The sequence below is a fragment of the Netta rufina genome, assembly GCF_964035555.1.
Source record: "Netta rufina genome assembly, chromosome: Z".
NCBI lineage: Eukaryota > Metazoa > Chordata > Aves > Anseriformes > Anatidae > Netta > Netta rufina.
Window position 1 is genome coordinate 47693847 of NC_140126.1, and position 15322 is coordinate 47709168.

General features: G+C 40.1%; 1 protein-coding gene across 4 annotated transcripts in view; it reads right to left on the reverse strand.

Moving 5' to 3' along the window:
• Positions 1-15322, reverse strand: part of ZNF462 (zinc finger protein 462) — a 94016-nt gene that overhangs the window by 53891 nt on the left and 24803 nt on the right. The window lies entirely within an intron of this gene.

A 15322-nucleotide genomic window follows, 5' to 3' on the forward strand; every position in this document is an offset into this window, starting at 1 on the left:
CTGACAAATGACTACTGACTCTGTGGACTTTGTCCTCTTGACTTTTCCATTATATAGGACAAGGCTGTTGTTCAGAAGTTTGTCTTGTTCAAAGACCACAAACAGTATTCCAGAGAAATAACACATTACTCCCAAACAGCTGTGTACTCAATTTTACAATTAGAAGACAATGGCTTCTGCCTCTGTGAATCTCACTAACACTTCTTGGAAGTTGAAAAGTATTGCCTGCTTTATCCGCCACAGATTAAAAGCCTCTACAGGAAAAAAAAAAAATCTGCCTTTCTTCTCAATATCCTCTCAGTTCTGAGGTTGATGAAAAACCTAGACAACACTGCAAGTTGAGATGCAGCCACATGCACTCAAAGTAGTATGGTTTGTTCTACCTTACTTCCACCGTGCCTTGCAAGGGCATCTCCATTCTTTGTTAAAATGTTTACTGCTTAATTTGAGTCTGTTCTGGGGACACAGCCTTTGCAAGATAGCAGTCTTTTGGGAAGGCAAGAACTGGAGGATGGGAAAGACAGCAAAGGAAATAGGAATTTTGCAAAAGTACAACAGAAGTATGAGTAACAAAGACTTTCCTCAGAAACATCATGTCTTCTTTGATTTATTCAAATGCTCTACATATCTTGAAGTACCAAATAACACAAGATATGGCAATGTGAATTATGGAAGTTTGGTTTGTGACCAACTAACCCTGCTTCAGAGAGTTGTATATTTATGCATTGCCATGAAAGAGAGGAGACACAAAACACAAGCAAGACAAAAGCCTTAGACTGTCCTACTTCATGCAGTATTTAGACACAAGAGCAACTTTTCTATATTAATGAAAGAATTACTTCTTTAAGTTTCCACATGCTGTGCTGGTACAGGGATAATCTGGGCAGTCCAGAGGTCCAGTATACAAGGGCTGCCTCAAAAGCTGAAAATTCCATGTTTTTTGCACATAAAGTACAAAGCTACTTCTGCAGTGAGGAGAATGCTCCAAAACATTAGTGCAATGATATTAGAGAGGTCACTACATCAGGATTTTACATGAAAGAATACTTCTTCTGATAGCCTGCTAAAATTAACTTGTAGCAAGTCAAATTCTGGACAGTCTGAGCACACAGGCTCTCCACATATTTACCTACATTATTTTGCAGGCTGCACTGTGTCCTTTCTCTTCCAACCCCCCTCTCTCCCTCCCACCACCAATAAAGAAAATGAACGCTGTACCAGCTTCTTTTCGGCTAACAAAGTTACAATAATCGAGATACTCAAGCTTTTATGTGCAAGCACCAGACCAAATTGTGTGGAAGAGGTTGCTATCTGCTCTGGATCAAATTACAGCAGTGAGTGAAGCCCCACCCCACGTCTCCTTTAGCACAGTCCATTAGACCTGAAAACAAATTTTTCCATGGAGCAGACGACTCCTGCATTTAGAGCACTTCACAGAAAAGCAGATCATCCAGTTTTCACTACCCATCCCCCAAGCTTAGTCCTTTCATCTCAGCCAAACAAGCCACAGCTCTGCTGAATGTGTTTATCACACTTTCAAGAGATATGAGCCCCTGCGTCACTGAAGCTTTAAGACTCACTAAGCTGCCCTAGTCCTCTGAGCTTTGGGAGCAGCCATTTTAGCTCAGACAACTCCTGCACTGAGAGGCTCAGAGCTTCTCGCCCGTGCACAACATGGCCTCACTTATCTCAGCTTCATCTCCAGCACACCAGGGTTTTTCCTTTTTTTTTTTTTTTTTTTTCCCTTTCTTTTTTCTTTCCTCCTCCTTCTTGGGTCATGCTTGAAAAATCAGCATCCCCAGAACACACCTCCCCTTCTCCTGCGTGACTTGCACCCCAAACCATGTCACTGGTGTCCCCCTGCACTGCCCAAGCAGCACCTTCTCTCCCTGAGCAGATCGCCGGCAAGCATCTCCTAGGGTTGGTTCCCCTGTCCCATGGATGACAAATGTGATGATTCAATCCAGAAACACAGCATTACAGCATCAAGACACTGGTCCAAGCTGTCCTACAGACAGAGGCAACACAGAGCCGAGCCTCCCAGGAGGAGGCGGGGTTGGGGGGAGGCAGGCGGGGGGCCTCCAGCCTGCCCTGTCCCTGGGGAGCCCTCCTGCTCAGCGCAGAAGACACACCACCCCACTCCCCTGCCAGATTCCAAAGTCTAATGACCTTTGTTAATCACCAGCCAGCCTGTCTGCATCAGCAAACCCTGCCAGCAGACACACCCTTCAACACAAAGGCTGTAGCTATGCCTTTTAAGAGAGGTTCTCTGAAAGCTCCATTGTGTAGAAGAGAGGAAAAACAACACACACACCACACACACACATGCACAAATCCACCCCCTCTGCCCCCCAGCCCCCGAAATCTTCGGACCCTTTAGAAAACACCACCACGAAACGCTTTCAGCTGTCTCTTTCAGAAACTTCGGGACAGCTTACAAAGCAGAAAAAAAAACAGGGAGGGCAAACCTGAAGTTCTGAAAAAATTGTAATTCTGGCAGCTTCAAGAGGTTAAAAACACCACCATCCCCACCTCCAGCAGTCACAGTTCTTTCATGAGCTGACAACCAGAGAAGGTATCCTCAAGGATGCTTGCTGTTGTCTAGACGATCTTAGATCAACAACAGCATCTTTCTGCTATAAATCAGAAGGATGAGTTGGAAGATCATGACCAACTGCTGATTACAAAACCTGATGGGGTCTTTCTCATGGGTTCTAGCTTTAATGTCTGCAGGATCTCTATCACAAAGGTAGTACCAAGTGATAGAAGAGGTTAATGTTATTGCAGCTGAGAGGAACAAACATCAGGTACAGCTGCATGGACTTCAATTTTACGTTTTCACCAAGCATGAGGCTGAAAGCAGGATGAAGCATTTTATAAGGAATTCTGCCCTACTATTTCCACATTTTTCCTTAAAATTCAGGCATTTCACAAAGGCAAGAAAAACAGTGCTAGTTTGAGATCATATATCAAAAGAAACTGAAACACAATGTGTGTCTTTCTCTCTTCTTTATTGTCTGCATGGAATACAGAAGAGAGAGAGATCCACCTAGCCACCAGTGAAGCGCGTTTTAACTGTAACACTTTCCATACATACAAACAATGCTACTTTCTACATTTAACTTTCTTAAAAAAAAAAAAAAAAAAAACTACAGTCCATAATCCCTTAAATTTTTGAACAGCACGATAAAAAACTGTAAGGGGGAACAGAGGTGGATTGTGAAGGGAATGAAGGGAATTAGCAAATCCGTTAACTCAAAAGCAGAACAGGAAGCCTGGAAAGAAAACAAACAAACAAACCGACCAACAAAACAAACAAAAATAAGCAAACAACCACCATGAAATGAATCCATAAATCCCACAAGCCCTCTAACATATTCACAACCAATCTCTTGAGACCACATTGCCCACAGATAATGTGACTTCTAAAATACCCTTACTAATGTGATGCTAACTTCACCAGATTATTAAAATGCCATTGTCTGACTAATTTTCATTTACAACCTCTTCTTAAAATACATGGTTTTAATGCTGAATACGGAGAAGAGGTATTCTTATTTCCTTTATGAGTGAAAAGCTTCCAAAACATTGAGCTCAAGAGATTCTCAAAGTTTTCATAGTTTTAAAGACCCAAGCTAAGTTTTCAAATTGTCTTTGACATACTCCTCTACGCTCCTGAACATGCGAGGAGAACATCAGAGAGAGAGTTGCATTAGATTTCTAAGTTTTTAAAAATCCAAAACAAAAGATAATTGTGCTTGTTGAACAACAGTCATTACAGAATTTGGCAGCAGCCAAAGTAGTACAAATCATTATGTTTAAGTTTGGTTTTAAAGCTTCAAAATACAAAATTAATTGTGAAGCCCAAGGCACTGACCTCAAAATTGAGCTTCTGTGGTTGACTACCCATCCGTTATATTTTGAGATGGAGTCAGCGCTGCTTCTAGAAGTTAAGAATATGCACATGCACAACCACAGCTGAAAAGGTCACTCAGACCACACACACTTTATCTGAACTTCCACCTCAATATTTTTAACATCGCAGTTAAAATAAAGAAATCTCCAGTTTTCCAATCCTTGCCACACTCTGATGATCAGACATGTCTTCATCCCTACCTCACACATGCAGGTTGCACTCAGCGGTTTTCACTTTACTCATTGCCAAAGGCGAAGCTGAAACAGAGCAATCCTGGCGTTACGCTCATGGCGCCAGAGGCAACAACAACGTCCAAGCCTGTTTCCACATTACAAAGCTCCCCTGGAGGCACAGACTCTGTCAGGGCACTGAGGGCACCCACAAGCTTTGATGTCCCTGCCTGGTCCCCTGGGCCTCCCCCTAACTGCCCACAGCCTAAGACCCCATCTCAGCCCCATTCAGGTCTTCACCACCTTGCCCGTGGCCTAGGATCCCCCCATGGCCCTCATGCCTGCCCAGCGAGAGCAAGGCGGGTCCCCGGCTGCCCCCAAATCTGCCCTGAGATCAGCTCTGCCCCCAGGAAGGTGCCTGATGCCCAGGCGCTGGGACAGGCCTGGCTGCCAGGCCCTGCACTGAGGTTCCGGGGGGGTGTCTCCATGGCACCTGCCCATATTAAAGCGTATCAGCGTAAACAAAACATTCTCACAGAGGCTGGAGTCATGCATCAGGGTGATATTTTTCCTTTAAAACATGCAGGAAGCTTCAGCATTGGTCTACTGTTCCCTCACCACCATTTTTTTGTTTGTTTGTTTCCTATTGGAGATTAGTCCACCAGAAATGAACTATCAGACACTAAAACAATGTGATTAGCATGTAACTAACCATAGACACATTTTTCAAGAATCCCATGGATAACACCACAAGCCAGGCAATTTTCCCTGCTGCACAAGCTGGGATTTCATGAGAAGCTAGTGCCTACAGACTTGGTGGGTTCTCAGAGGCACTGCTTGGGCTCCTGACAGTACTTGCTTCAGATGGTCTGATGACCTCAGGTTTAGGGCTTTTTCCTTCTTTAAAAGCAACAAACAAAACCAACAAAAACACAACCTCTTTTTATAAAACAAGATTGCAATAGGGAAAATGGGCAAAACAAGTAAAATTACAGGAACGGTGAAAAATCTGAGGAACTGGAAACCTGAAGACTGTTGTAAGTGAATGAAGACATCCTCATTTTTCATTTATGAGAGAACATAATCAGTGAGGAACTCCATGAGTAAATTCAACTCTCAACTAAAGTCAGACAAGCCTATTCAACTCATGGGTCTTTTTTAATGACTATATTCCATTCAAACTATAGCAGTTCTTGGTCCTCCAAGGGTTGACTTTGGAGCCACTCATCCAAGCTCATATAAAAATAAACTGAATTGAAACACTGGTTCTTTTCCACTTTTTTTTTTTTTTCCTTGAGGGGATGAGGGGAGATAGGAGACTTGATAGAACTGGACATTGATAGGAGCCTATGGGTTGAGTTGCAACTGTCCACTCACATAAGGTTAATTCATGGTTCCTATTTTCATGTAAAGCATTTATGGTAAAATATTATCACCAGATATAGGTTTTACTGTCAAAATTTCCATTCTGATATCCAGTTTGGGACCATTTATGACATTTTGAAACTCAACAGTTATACCTTTGAGAGTAATATGTTGTCTGAGATATGTGATCCTCATTTCTGTTGCCCATTTCTTCCAGTAAATATTTTACCATTTTATTCTGGTTTATTGACCAACAAGGAAATTTATAGCATATTACAATATAAGATGTTGTCAAAGTTTTTGGAAAGAAACTTCTATTAGAGATGCATTACAACTCAACAATAAAAATGATCTAAACTGAGAAGAGACAGACCCACCCACCTTTTTTTTTTTTTTTTTTTTTTTTTTCCCTCCTCTAAAATGTCCACCTGGAAGACTGCTTGAACTTCAGGTGAGTTCCAGGTTAGATTCCTTCTTTGCACAATATACATCAAACTTGTCAAAAATCTCCCTGTCACAGAAAACAGGATGACCAACTTGTTCATCCCTATGAAGTCACCATTTGCTTCAGTTGCATCTCTGTACTTCAATGCAAGCATTCATTTAACATACAAGATACCATACTATGGGTCACTGTAAAGCTACAGCATAGCTTGCAAAATCTTCAACACTAGAGGAAATATAAACCACATTACTCTTAAAACTTGGAGCAACACAGGAGCAGCTATGCTGGTAGCTGCCCAGCAACATGGATGGCTTTTTTAGTTCTAGAGAACAATGATTCACAGAACTTCTGGTTATTTTTCCCTGAGAACTCGATAAGTAAACATATAAACGACCTGAAGCAGGACCATCAGTATCAGTTCAACCAGTTCCCCAAGACTATGACTTTTCAAAAAAAAAAAAAAAAAAAAAGGAACATGATGTCAGTTTTAGCGATGTATCAATAAAAAAGACTGCAGTCCCCAGCCTCAAGCAGACACAGCAACTGAAAATTATCTCACTGCAGAAAAAAAACCTCAAACTTCCCCACCAGGGAAGACAAAAATCAAGGATCATAGAATCATAGAATAATTAAGGTGGGAAAAGACCTCCAAGATCATCTGGTCCAACCATCACCCTACTAACAATGTCACCCACTAAACTATGTCTCTAAGCACCAAGTCCAATCGTTACTTAAACACCCCCAATGACGGTGACTCCACCACTTCCCTGAACAACCAATTCCAATGCCTGACTACTCTTTCTGAGAAGAAATGTCTCCTAATTTCTAACCTGAACTTCTCCTGGCACAACTCTAGTCCTATCACTAGTTACCTGCGAGAAGAGGCAGACCCCCAGCTCCCCACACCTTCCTTTCAGGTAGCTGTGGAGAGCAGTAAAGTCTTCCCTGAGCCTCCTCTTCTCCAGACTAAACAACCTCAGTTCCCTCAGCCTCTCCTCATAGGACTTGTGTTCCAGGCCCTTCACCAGCTCCATAGCCCTTCTCTGGACATGGTCCAGGGCCTCGATGTCCTTGTAGTGAGGGGCCCCAGACTGCACACAGTACTCGAGGTGTGGCCTCACCAGAGCTGAAAACAGGGGGGCAGTCACCTCCCTGGTCCTGCTGGCTACACTATTCCTGATACAAGCCAGGATGCTGTTGGCCTTCTTGGCCACCTGGGCCCACTGCTGGCTCATGTTCAGGTGAGCGTTGATCAGCATCCCCAGGTCCTTTTCCTCTGTACAGCTTTCCAGTCACTCTGCCCCAAGCCTGTAGCGCTGCATGGGGTTGTTGTGGCCGAAGTGCAGGACCTGGCAGTTAGCCACGTTGAACCTCATCCCACTGGCCTCTGCCCATCCACCCATCCTGTCCAGGTCCCTCTGCAGGGCCTTCCAGCCCTCTGACAAATTGACTCTTCCCTGCAACTTGGTGGATGGAACACTTCATCCTAAACCCAGGTGTTCCTTACAACAAAATCAAATCAATGAAGACAATTTAGATATATGTAACTTAAAAGAGCCATGAGGTGGGGGCTTTACTTTTTTTTTTTTTTGAGCCATGAGGTTCATTCAAGCTACCTAAATGCTGATCAATCAATTTGAAATTCTCACAAATAACTTCTTTAATTTTTTCTTTGGTATCCTATTTGGTATAAATATATATTTGTTCTTTATGAGAAAAAAAAAAAAAAAGTGCCTGAAAAGCAGATTGTAAACATGACGGCACTACTTAATTAAAATTAAGAAAGCATCTTCCAAATGTACCTCTTCCCTTCCTGACAGTTAGCTGTCAAGCATTACGTGATACAGAGCATGGACAACTGAGATGTAGGATGAAAAACTTCAGGACTATGAGAATGCTCTCAAATATTAAATTATTTTGCTCCAAACAAGACTAGGATATACTTTTCTCATTTTCTAAATTACCTTCTTGGAAAGTTATTAGTCTGTACAGAAATCATGGCTCTAAATGTATGTTCAAGGCTTAACAACTAATGGTCAGAGTAGAACTTTTTCTTTATTACATATGTCAGTTACTCCATTTACTGTACAAAAGTAGTTGTGGAGGTTCAAGGATAGACACAGTTTTGTCAGCTTTTCCTTTGGTTCACAGATTCAATAAACAGTATACTGCCCTGGCTACATGTTTCCTGAAGATGCAACAACTATGCTAAGGAAGGAGGTCATTCTGATCATATATGCTCCTTTTCCACAGAATGAATTTAGTTTCCTTTCTGACCAGGAAGAGAAGAAGAAAACAAAACACACATACAAAATGCAGTAAACCATTTTCTCAGTCAAAACCTTCAAAGTAAATATGTATTTCAAACCTGAAGTTAATCTAATACAAATTTAAAATAAATAAATAAATAAATAAAGGAATATGGAAGAGCACAGAGCAAAACTGTAGAGCATAAATGAGGTGTGCTACTTGGTTCCTATACTAAATGATCACAGGAAATGAGCTGCCACCCACCTCAGAAAAACTCACCTCAGTGACACTACCCAAACTCTCAACACACTGTTCTGCACAGACATGGTGAAAAGGCAAATGGGCTGCCCCCCTCTACCCCCCAAGAGAACAGGTAGCAGAGTAAATCAATTTTGCATTTGTACCCTGCTCCTCATTGCTCACACAAGGCATAGTAGAAGTTGAAAGCAGTGAGTCTGGAGTTTCTTATTTTGAGCCAAGAGTATATTGTTAATTACTGCAAGAAATCCAGTTCCTGTGATGTGAGAAGTGGACTCTCCTGTGTACATGGACTTGGGAGAGAAAGATGTCAGTAGGTGGTGCTGAAGAACACGGCAGTGCTTTGCCTGGGTACTCCAGAGACAACCCAATTCCTTCTCATGCATTGCAAATAACATCTTCCAGCAGCTCTTTACACAAAGGGTGCATTACCAGCCTCACCCTCATAGGAGCAGGGGGAGGAGCAGACTCCTCAGCCTGGCATAACCCCAGCAAAGATCTCTTTCTTGCCAAGGAAAGTCAGACCTGTTATAAATGGTGTCCTGACAGTAGCAAATCAGATATGACAAATTCAACCACATACCCTGCTACACCATGAACTGAAGAGGGAAAGAGCAGAGCTGTGGCTGAAGACAAAAAAGATTATCTCTTGATGGCCATCTGCCCTTAAATGAACCCTTAAACAGCCTTGCATAGTCTGTACTGCCTTTAAAAGCAATCTTGCCATTCACCCAAAAGTACATACTCCACTGCACGGTCTGATCACTTACAGTGCTGTGGCTGATGAGTTGCAAGCATGCTATAAAGAGAACTGATCTTAGTTTGCAAAGAGCATGGTGTTTTTACAAAGGCTAAATACAGCTTAAAAACTGGTGACAGAGATAAACTATGGGAACACATGAACTGCTGGATTATTTAGAGGCCACAGAATTTTAATCCTGGAGATCTGAGATTAGACTGGCCAACACAGCTGGTTTAAAACATGAGCAGGTACTCTCAGTGAAGTCACAGAGGTAGACAACAAGTCACTAGCACTCATAAAGTACCAACTACAAGAGTAAAGCAATGTTGAAACTGATACAGAAGTTGTCAAGAAGGCAAAATTAAGAGAGATCATCTTGTAAGGCAAATTTGAAAAACTGCTTTTCTGGACACATGTTCCTCCTTGAAGTATAGAGACTGGTCCTATGTCACAGCAGGGCTGACAGAAACTAAATTGGGCTGCTGGGAAGACTAACCTTTCAGCCACAGGTTCAAACACCACACATCGTTTCCAAAATACAGTGTCCACTTTGGTAGAAATACGGGACTCCCTAAATAAGAGAAATTCACAGGACAATTGGGAACTGATCCAAGAAAGTGAAAGGCCACTGCCTGCTTTCATCACCAACATGGGTTCAGCTTAGTAAGGACCCTGGGGACGGCGCAGTCCTCTCCCTCAGTCTGTCCTGAGATCCTACATGCTCCAGATGTAATGCGTCTCATCAGTCCTCTTTCAAAGGATACATGCAGACAGCATATGGACAGGATGAAAAAGGGCATTCAGAATAACAGTTTTAACCCTGTAAAACCAAACATCAGAAGTCATGTTCTGTACCAACAAAGTTGAGTAGAATAGCACCATCATCTCATGCAAACCCAAACCCATCTCATGCATGAATATGATCCTATAAAGCAGGATCTGTGGCTGAAATCCTACCGGAGAACAAGAACGCACTGATTAGCAAAGTCTAAATATTGCTCTGTGTTCCCAGTACACTCCTCAGAAAATCTTATTTGTTTGAGGAGCTAGCTCCATTGACAACCTGGCTGCTTTACCACTCCCTGCATCTCCAGCTATCCATCCTCTTCCCCTAAGCTTCTTGCTATATCTGACATGTGCTGGGCAGCCAGCAGAAGCCTTTTTGTCAGCCAGTTCATTTCCTCAGGTAATACAAATCCATCACTGACCCATTTTTAATGCCAGACAGAATTCATGGTTTTATTTGCCCACTGACTCACTCACAGTATGGCAGCCAGCATCTTTGCCCCAGGTAAAAGAATATATATTTTTCCAGTATTTGACAGATCTCAGACTAGTGATTACCACTAGTCTGCCACCCTTCATTCACCCTGCCACCCCTCCAAGAAGATCTTTTCCACCTGTGCAAGTGAAGATTCTCTGTTTGGGACGGCAGCAGCAAGATGCTGGTACCATCATTGACTTTGCTGAAAAGTGATACCACTATTAAAAAAAAAAAAGGAACTACAGCTAACATTTACATGTTATTCAAAATATGTTGTCCCAAAACTGTATATATACTTCACTGGATTACACATTGGGATGAAATATATAAACACTGAAATGCAATATCCTGCATCCAAATGAGAACCTTGTTTCTTTTACTCCCCCCTTCAACCTCCATCTCCACCCACTTGGTTCTTCCAGGAAAAAAGTTTTTGCAGTTGCTGTAATATATAAGGCCCAAGTACAAACCATTTTAAATAAGGGAAGACTGCTGACTAGATCATCATTTTTGTGATCTGCAGGTATCAGTATCTAAAAGGAACTACATGGAACATCTACAATGCACTTCAAGGACAAGAAGAAAAAAAAAATAGAGAATTTGGAGTGCTCCCAGCATTTTGCTTCACAGCATCTATGAATTAACCAAGGTTAATGAAAGGTCTCCAGCTAGAAGGTGTCTAGATCAAAGAGATGTTAGAAAAAACTGCATCAAAAATAGGGAAAAGCTGCTATTCCCTGTCTGTGAAAGAAGTATACTTTGTTACTCAGATAATAATTAAGAATAATCTACCTCACAAAACAAAACAGAGCCAAAACAAACAAAGAAAACCACCTCATCCTTCCAATAATAAGCAGCCCTTTCCTCTAACTGTTCTGGACATATTCAAATTAAAGAGTATTATTAAAGCTGAATTATATCAAAGGTTGAAGCTTCTAATGAAGGTTTGTCCCAGCCTATTCCTTTTTCCCCTGAAATAACCTATTTGAGGGTCAACCACTAAAATCCAATTTCTTTTGCTTCCTCCTAAGGAATACCCAAACAGGAAATGAACTACAAAGAAAAATAACTAAGACTTTATTTGTAATATGGCCCACAGCTAAGGAGGGCTGAGATAATAACCAACTTCATCCTTCAAAAGCTACACTCCTTGAAAGCATGTAGACATTAAAGAACTACTGTGGCTTGTTTTCTCTTTGCACACTTTTTTTTTTTCTTCCCCTACTATGGTAAATGATTCACATTTAGCAATACAAAGCTGCAAATTTTTCTAGAATTTTAAGTACTAAGGTTACAAAATCTAATCTTAGACTAAAAAATCAGTTCCTATTAACATCAGATTACCTTCATTTTGAAGAAAGTGGGACCATTCTGCCTTTATCTTAAAGATACAGAGTGAAAGCTGACAAAAGAGAAACTACTATCCAAAACTTTATTCCAGAATATGCACACCAACGGCAAACTACATAAAAAGAAAATTATCTTTATTGTCATGAGTTCAGGTCAAGACTAGTTTATCAATATAAAAAGTGTCCCTTTGAGAAGAAATTAAAGGGAGACCATGATGGTATATTTTCCAGACACCTACTCTTCCCATTTAATGTACTGAATTAAACTAACAGCTTCATGTAATTTACAAATAGATCATTAACGATTTTAGCTACCTCAGGCCATCAAGAATTTGAAACGTGGCTGTCATGTTTTATTCAAACACTCTAAAAGAGGATAGTGTATCTTCATTATGCAAAAAGAAAAGCATAGGACAATCCACTTCAGAGAAAGGCTCCAGATAATTTAGATTCCATAATCTTTGGAAATCTGTATAACTTGTAATCTGAATCCAAATGCGTGATTTATTTATTTGTTTGTTTGTTTGTTTGTTTGTTTGTTTATTAAGAGGCAGGATGTAGAAAACTCAGCCCAGGTCCCTAGAGAGCACCGCCTAAGTTAAGGTGAAGCACAGAAAAAATCTTGTTTCCCTGGCTTAAGAAAAGAGACTTCTTGGGCAACTTTAAGGCAGGATTTTTTTTGGGGGGGGGAGGGGGAGGGGGGAAAGCTCTCATAATTGTGCCTAGTGAATGAGGAAAAAATACCAATACAAAATAAATAAATAAAATTTTAAAATAAAAATAATCACAACCAAGATACTTGGACAAATTCAAGAAAAGGCAGAGATCGCAACAGCAGGAAAAACCTAGATTTCACCATGATTTTGGGTTTGCACAAAAATACTAAGCAAGAAAAAGCAGTCTGAAGAGAAACGTTAGATAAACTGCCAAGAAATTTAATTAATCTGAAACCAGTTCACTAATGTTCTGAAAGTAAGGAAAGGGTAATCTGGCTCATAATGTTTTCAACAAAGAGAAAGAATATTCACATATGGTACTGACAAAAACATGATGCAGTGCACTGCAGTTCCAAAGCAAAGAGGCACATCATTGACAAAGCTTTTATTGATGGTTATGCAGCCACCTAAAGGAAGGAGCTAAAGTCTGACTTAAGGGGAAGAAACTTACAAAATTCCCAACTTACTGATTTCCCAAGAGGTATACATAAATAGTTTTGGTAGACCAAAGGTCATTAAAATCTCCAGCTCAAGAGAAGGATATAAAATGAACTAGGTTTACTTTAAAGCAGAACCATATATAAAAATTCTCTTTTGTACTTGTCACTTCTCACTAAAGTAACTAAGGTAGAAACAAGCAAGCAATAATTAAAAAAAAAAAAAAAAAGAAAGAAAAAAAAAAAGAAAGAAAAAAAAAAGAAAAAAAGTAATTAAGAAAAATAAAAAGAAAAAGAAAAAATACTCAACAAGAAAGACTGTAGATTGAACAGTTACAAAATTACATGTCCTCGGATCTATGCTGGTCAAAAGGGACAGATGCATCTTTTCAATTACACATGGAAAGGAGACATGGACAATCACAAAGATAAATATGTCTCTTTCCAGTAAAAGTCCAGCTAAGTGAACAGTCCTTCAGGTGCTTCATTCAACCACACTACTTGCCAATCAGGTGAATCTTCTAGCTGCTTTTTCATCCCAAAAGAGACATATATAAACCATATGACAGTAAAATATAATGAATTTTTAAAACTTCCTTTATGTTAGCCAGTATCCTTTAAGAAAAAAAAAAAAAAAATGTTTTGTAGTCTATTCTGGACATTTTTTTCTTTAAAACTCATTTGATTAAAAGCCACTTGTAGTCTTTTATTTGTTTCTTGCAACAAGCATTCATTCAAGCGTGGGCTCTTGTTAGCAAGAATGTATGCAGAGTTTCACATTCATTTAGGACTTCATTGACAAAAGAGTCTATGCCAAAAGTATACAATCAGTCCTGCAGAAATTTCATTTTTCCTTCTGCTGTTCATGGAACACCAAAGTGACACAAGACAGTATCATATGTCTCTGGTTTCCATTCATTTGTCATAAACAAGTCATTTAAACCAGCAGAAGTGACTTGCTCTCAGAGACAGTAAGCCAGAAGTAGTCCTGTGGTTTTCAGACAGATACAGATTATTGAACATTAGCTGTGGACTTGCAACTTGTAAATAATACATAAAGAAAAAAAATGTAGAATTAAATATATCAAGCAGCAATACTGATACTGATACACTGTTCCATACAGTTGCTACCTATTTGTTGGAATCATATAACTTCAGGCCACACTGTGGTAGGTCTCACTGTGTGAAAAGCAAGAGAAGCAAGTCTTCACCATGAAGAGCCTTCTTCCTTTACCTGGTGATAGGGAAGCACAAGGAGGTGAAGTGGCCTGGCTACAGGTTGCACAAGTAGCCTAAAAGAAAGTGGGCTTCCAAATTCCATCCCTTCCTCATTATGCCATGCTATATTTCTATGCCATTGGCTGTAAAATCCCAGTGCTAACTTCCCACAACAATTATAAATGCAAAGTTCTCCAGCACAATGGAAGTAAAAATTTTGGTAGCAGGGGTAAATCATACACCACCCACAAGTATATAACCAATGTTCTTTATTAATCATCTTTGTGTTTACTTTTTAACTGGAGTTGCCGTTTCTAGCTTTCTGCACAGAATCCAAGTCTTTTGCTGAAGAATTTAGGTCAACTCAGCAAAATGCCTGCAGAGCTGAAGAAAAGAATACCAGGGGAGGCAGAGGTTAGGGATGGTGATCATGGTCTAACCCTTATATTACTTGAGATCACAGGAGTTCAAGAGGGAGAAAGGAGATGGAAAAAAGGGAGGCAGTTCAAAAAAGGACCTTTATAGTGGGGTGGGAAAGGAAATTTGTTTCCAAGGACTGACACTGGGTAAAATTCAAGTTACTGTGAGGTCTGAGGGGCAGTTCTCTTGAGACAACTTTACTGAAACTGCTGAATCCTTATGCTCTTATCAAACTCTTCTAAATATTGGACAGTGTATTCATAATTCCTTTGTTCTGGTAAATGTCCAGGAGAGGGAAAAAGAAATAATAACAATAATAATAATAAAAGATTATATTATTTTCTTTATAGCACCTTTATAAAAATATCTGTAAGAGGAACACTCTAGATCTTCCTCAATGTCTTCTGTAAGCAGGAGATATTCATGACCAAAGAAGAGGAAGTCTGATTTAATCAGACCTCTTTTACACATGCTAGCTGGAGCCACAAAGCTTGTGCACACTTCCACTCCACCCTGGCTAACATAATTTATGAGAACAACCCAGGCAATTAAGTTTTCACATGTTGACAATTGCACTTACCCTTCATTGTTAGGACAACATCACAAAAAGAACAAAAAAAAAAAAAAAAAAAAAAAAAAAAAAAAAAAAAAAAAGATATTTAGATATTTTATGGATTTTTTTTTTAAAAAAAAAGTTCAGATTGCAAGTGAATCAAGTCTTAGAAAACCTCTAGTCTACAGCACCACCTTCACTGTATGTTCAGCTAGTACA